We start from the raw sequence: 6,765 nt of genomic DNA on the forward strand, positions 1-6,765 counted from the left end.
TATTGTACTTACATTTATGTTATTAAAATATTTGTATGCAAACATTCATATTTTTAATACATAGATCAATTCTGGAAGGATAAATGAGAAATTGTGAACAGTTGTTACTTCCTGAGGGTAAGATTAAGGAGCAGGTTGGGAACAGATCTTTTTCTTCCACCTTCGACTTTATGGTTGAAATTTTTGGATCAATATATATTTATTGTATAATAAAAATTTATTTTTTCCATTCCTGTATCCTCTCATGCTTCCCATCAGGCATGAATCTGTAGTTTGTAAATCCTGCAAACAAGGTAACCCTATTTTTAAAAAAATCAGGAAATGTTCATCACAATACATTTCAATGTTCATCTTTTAAAGAATTTTTCCAACAAGATATCCACAACATAATAAAATAAGTGAGGAAATTGGAGTAAGAAGAAAGCAGGGAAGAAAATGAATTAAAGCTAAGGGTTAGTACACAAAAAATGTTGTTAAAGTTTGTGCCAGTTGTTAGTGATGGGCTGTTGATAAGCTCTGTACTTCCACCGTCCAAAGAAAATGGCTAAAAATTATCAGTTTTAAGAATCATGTAATATGATCTTTGTGATAAAACCTAAGAACAATTTCTACTATTCTTGTAAGCCAGGAAAATGTCTAAGTCATAGAAGGGCAAATCAAATTGATTTGATCCCAAATTGATGAGGTTGTTCTCTAGAGTATATCAATTATAGAAAACTTTTTAATACCTATTTTTTATTTAAAAAATACAATTTTGCTTTCTAACATACTTGATCAGAAGGAGGCATGGATAGTTGATGAGTTGTTAAATCTAAACTAAAGCTGAAGACATTACTTGAAAAAGAAAAGTTATAGAACCTTAAGCTACGAGAAATGAGGAAATCTGTGTTGCCCTGGTAAAATGCTGTAATATAGTATGAATTTTGTTTTTATTCAGAAATTTAGGCCTCTCCCCTACTACAACTGCTAGCATTTTCTTTTAGCAATTTCAGACCCAGCTTTTCTTTTCATCATCTGACCATGATGAAAAGCAGCAGACAAATCATATATAAGTACAAAATCATACCAAAAAAAGGTGAGATGGGTAGTGGTAAATCAAAATGTTCTTGTTTATAAGTTAGTCCTTCCTTTTTTGAACTTAATGTCTTAATAAAAACATCTTTTTTTTTTTTTTTTGTAAGGAAGATCAGCCCTGAGCTAACATCCATGCTAATCCTCCTCTTTTTGCTGAGGAAGACCGGCTCTGAGCTAACATATATTGCCAATCCTCCTCCCTTCCCCTGCCCCAAAGCCCCAGTAGATAGTTGTACGTCATAGTTGCACATCCTTCTAGTTGCTGTATGTGGGACGTGGCCTCAGCATGGCCGGAGAAACGGTGTGTCGGTGCGCACCCGGGATCCGAGCCCAGGCCTCCAGTAGCAGAGCGCATGCACTTAACCGCTAAGCCACGGGGCCGGCCCAACAAAAACATCTTAAATGTTATTTTCTCCCACTCAATCTCATCTCCACACCATCCATTACTATATGTGGTTCCTTGTTGTGAGTTGCTATTTATTTAATTTTCGCCACCTCTAGTCCCACTCTGTAATACAGTTTTCCCAGAGCTTGTGGAAAAAGCCGAGAAAAATGAGAGATTTCTTCAGAGCTCTGATTTTATTTTTTCTTTGCCAAATATCTGATGTGGAAAAATTCACTCAAGCACATAAATGTATTTCACTACAAATATAGACGGAGTCTGTTAAAGTTCAAAACAGGCCTCGGGCACTTCCATTTTTTTGAGGTTTTAGTTACGAAGAAGAAGGAGGAAAAGGAGGAGAAAGACAAAGAGGAGGAGGAGGCAGAGAAATATCAAAATTGCATTAAAAACTATGGTATATTTTCATTTATCAAATTAATACTTAATTAAAAAATGCAATGTCTGTATTAAAACTTCATTTGAAGATAACATCAAAAAATATAAATTTGAAGCTCTTTGGGAATATGGGATATGGGCCTGAGGACCCTCCTGCCTTTTCAGGCCCACTCTTGTCTTTTCCCACCTTTCTCATCTCCTTCCTCATCTCATCCCTACTCTGGCCAGCATTCTTTTTTTTTTTTTCTGGTATTTTTTTTTTTCCCATTAATGCTTTTTAATTGATGGGAATGTATTCAAGGAAAACAACAGGGAATTTTTTGTGATGTAGGTAATATTTTATGTAGTGTAGTAATCATAAAGCAAATACGTGTTTCTTATAGAACATTAAGAAAATACAGAAAATTATAAAATAAGTCATAACCTTGGAGAAAATAATTTTAAAGCATCGTTTAAAATCTCTTCAGGATTTTTTGTTTTTCTGAATAGAATATTTATTTATTTTAAAGAAATTTTCCTCCAGCTTTATTGAGGTATAATTGACAAATATAAATTGCATATATTTATGGTGTTGAATGTAATGTTTTGATATATATATATATAGTGTGAAATAATCACCACAATTAATTTAGTTAATGGATCCATCACCTCACATAGTTACTTTTTTTGTGCGTGATGGTAAGAACATTAAAGATTTATTCTCTTAGCAAATTTTAAGTATACAGTACAATATTATTAATTATACTCACCATGCTGTACATTAGATCTCCAGAATTTATTCATCCTGCACAACTGCAACCTTATGCATTTGATCAACATCTTCCCATTTCCCCTCTACCACCAACCCTGGCCAGCACCTAGCAACCACCATTCTACTTTCTGCTTCTATGAGTTTGACTTTTTTATATTCTACACATATAATTGAGATCATACACTATTTGTCTTGCTGTGTCTGGCTTATTTCACGTAGCATAATGTCTTGCAGGTTCATTGATGTTGTCACACATAACAGCATTTCCTTCTTTTTTAGAGCTGAAATATTCCATTACATATATATACGTAACATTTTATATATACATATATGTGTAATATTTTCGTTATCGTCAATGGATATTAGGTTGATTCTAGATCTTGGCTATTGTGAATAATGCTGTAATGAACATTGGAGTTTGGATATCTCTTTGAGACACTGATTTCATTTCTTTTGGCTGTATACCCAGAAGTGGGATTGCTGGAACATATGGTACTCTATTATTTTTTATTTTTTTATCTTTTGGTGATGAAGACTAGCCCTGAGCTAACATCTGCTGCCAATCCTCCTCTTTTTGCTGAGGAAGATTGGCCCTGAGCTAACATCCATACCCATCTTCCTCTACTTTATATGTGGGACACTTGCCACAGCATGGCTTGATAAGCGGTGCAAAGGTCTGCGCCAAGGATCTGAACCAGCAAACCCTGAGCCGCTGAAGTGGAGTGCGTGAACTTAACCACTATGCCACTGGGCCAGCCCCACAGCATTCTATTTTTTATTTTTTTGAGGAATCTCCATACAGTTTTTCGTAGCGGCTGCACCATTTTACATTCCCACCAACAGTGTACAAGGGTTCCATTTTCTCCATATTGTCTCTAACAGTTGTTATCTTTTATCTTTTTGATAACAGTCATCTAACAGGTGTGTGGTGTTATCTCATTGTGTTTTGATTTGCATTTCCCTGATGATTAGTGATGTTGAGCTTTTTTTCATGCACCTGTTGGCCATCTGTATGTCTGAATCATGAAGAAATACACAATCTAAATAGACCAATAACAAGTAGGGAGACTAAATAAGAGATCAAAAGACTCCCAACAAAGAAAAGCCCAGGACCTGATGGCTTCATGGGTGAATTCCATCAAATATTTAAAGAAGAATAACACCAATACTTCTCAAACTCTTCCAAACAATTGAAGAGGAAGAAACACTTTAAAACTCATTTACAAGGCCAGCAATTCCCTGCTACCAAAGCCAGACAAGCACACTACAGGAAAAGGAAATTACAGATCAATACTCTTGATGAATATAGATGCAAAAATCCTCAACAAAATTTTAGCAAACTGAATTCAACAATACATTAAGAGGATTATACACCAAAGTGGGATTTATCCCTGAGGTGCAATCATGTTTCAATATCCACAAATTGATCAATGTGATATGCCACATTAACAGAATGAAGGATAAAAATCACATGATCATCTCAAAATGAGCAGAAAAAGCATTTGACAAAATTCAACACCGTATCATGATAAAAACTCTCAACAAAGAGAGAGAACGTACCTCAACATGAGAAAAACTATGTTTGACAAGCCCACAGCTAACATTATACTCAATGTTGAAAAGCTGAAAACTTTTCAAGACAAGACAAGGGTGCCCATTCTTGTCACTTCTACTCAACATACTACTGAAAGTCCTAACCAGAAAAATAAATAAAAGGCATCTAAATCAGAAAAGAAGTAAAATTATCTCTGTTTGCAGATGACATGGTCTTATGTATAGAAAACCCTAAAGACTCCACCAAAAAACTGTTAGAACTAATAAATGAATTCAATAAAGTTTTAGGATACAAATGAAACACAGAAAAAAAGTAATATTTCTATACACTAACAATGAACTATCTGAAAAAGAAATTAAGCCAACAATCCTATTTACAACAGCTTCAAGAAAAAAACATACTTGGGAATAAATTTAATCAAGGAGGTGAGAGATTGGTACACTGAAAACTACAACACATTGATGCAAGAAATTGAAGAAGACACTTAAAAATAAATGGAAAGATATTTATATTCATAAATTGGAATAATTAATATTGTTAAAATGTCTATACTACCCAAAGCAATCTACAGATTCAGTGCAATCCCTATCAAAATTCCAATGGCAATTTTCACAGAAATAGAAAAAACAATGCTAAAATTCACATGAAACCACAAAAGACTGAATAGCCAAAGCAATCTTGAGGAAAAAGAACATGGCTTAAGGCATCACATTACCTGATTTCACAATATACTACAAAGCAACAGTAATCAAAATACTGGCATAAAAAACAGACACATAAAGGGCCAGCCTGGTGGCGTAGTGGTTAAGTTCACGCACTCCGCTTCGGTGGCCCGGGGTTCACAGGTTCAGATCCCAGGCACAGACCTGCACACTGCTTATCAAGCCATGCTGTGGCAGGCGTCCCACATATAAAGTGGAGGAAGGTTGGCATGGATGTTAGTCCAGGGCCAACCTTCCTTAGGAAAAAAATGGGGATTGGCAACAGATGTTCTTCCTCACCAAAAAAAAACCAGAAACATAGGTCAATGGAACACAATAGAGAACTCAGAAATAAATCCACACATTTGTGTTTATCTAATCTTTGACAAAGATGCCAAGAACATACAATGGGGAAAAGATAGTGTCTTTAATAAACAGTGTTGGGAAAACTGGATATCCACATGTAGAAGACTGAAACTGGACACTTTTCTCACACCGTATACAAAAATCCACTCAAAATGGATAAAGACTTAAGTGTAAGACCTGAAACTATAAAACTACTAGAAAGAAACATAGGGAAAACGTTTCTTGACAATTATCTGGGCAATGAATTTCTGGATATGACCCCAAAAGCACAGGCAACAAAAGCAAAAATAGAGGAATGGGATTGCATCAAAGTGGAAAGCTTCAGCACAGCAAAGGAAATAATCAACAGAGTGAATAGACAACCTATGGGATGGGAGAAAATATCTGCAAACTATGTGGCTAATAAGGGGTTAATATCCAAACTATATAAGGAACTCAAAAAACTCAATAGCAAGAAAATAATCAACCCAAATAAAAATGGGCAAAGAATCTGAATAGACATTTCTCAAAAGAGGGCATACAAATGGTCTGCCTTCTATGTACAGGATTTTTTTTCAAACGATGGCTCACTAGTCCTGGTTCTCCTTATGGTTCTTATATTGGCAGTGCTGTGGAGGAACAGAGTAAATGTGTTCCTCTCTACATCTCATGGAGGAAATGTGTTCCTCTCTACATTTCTCCAGAACATTGCAGGGACACATGAACTCAATGTCCAATCAGGGAATTGGGGCAGAGAGGAGGTCAGAGAGGATGCTACAGATGTCTGTGTGAATCTTTGTCATGTGTGCATTGTGGTAGGAACATGTCTTAATACTCCAGACTATTCTTTCAGTTATTGAAAATCCAAGGAAAGTGAATTATTATCTAGAATTTAATACTGGACCAATAAAACGCCAATAGAATGTTTAAGTATATGAGAAGCTAGTTCTAAAGTATATTTGGAAAACAAAACATGCAAGAATGCAAAGGATATTTTGGAAAAAGAGAGAGTGCACATGAGAGAGGAGAAAGAGAGAGAAGAGAATAAAAGAGGGAATTCGACTTACCAAATACTAAAGCTTATTATAAAGTTAAAATAGTTAAAACGGAATGCTACTGGACAAAAAATAAACAGATGAATTAATGAAACAGATTATTTTAGAAGTTTAGCAATAAAGCAAAATATATAAGAGAATGTGATTATGATACAAGTGGCACTTCATATCGTGGAAAAAATGGATTATTCAACAAACGGTATTAGGACCGTTAGATATACCTCTATGGGAAAAGTTTTTATGGATACATTGCTAATTTTTTATACAAAAAAATAAATTCCAGATGAAGTTTATAAGTAAGGAACACAAAACCATAAAAGCGGTAAAGATAATGAGATAAATTAAAAAATAAATTTGGCATTGGAAAGTACTTTCTAAATATAACACAAAAACAAGTCATAAAAAATTGTTAATATGGCAATACAATAAAATTTAAAAAGAAATCTGTTTGCCAAAAGACAACAACATCAAAAGACAACGACCACAATTAAAAAACAAAACAACAA

The sequence above is a fragment of the Ceratotherium simum genome, chromosome 4 (genome assembly GCF_057802395.1).
Source record: "Ceratotherium simum simum isolate JZ-2026a chromosome 4, ASM5780239v1, whole genome shotgun sequence".
Taxonomy (NCBI): domain Eukaryota; kingdom Metazoa; phylum Chordata; class Mammalia; order Perissodactyla; family Rhinocerotidae; genus Ceratotherium; species Ceratotherium simum.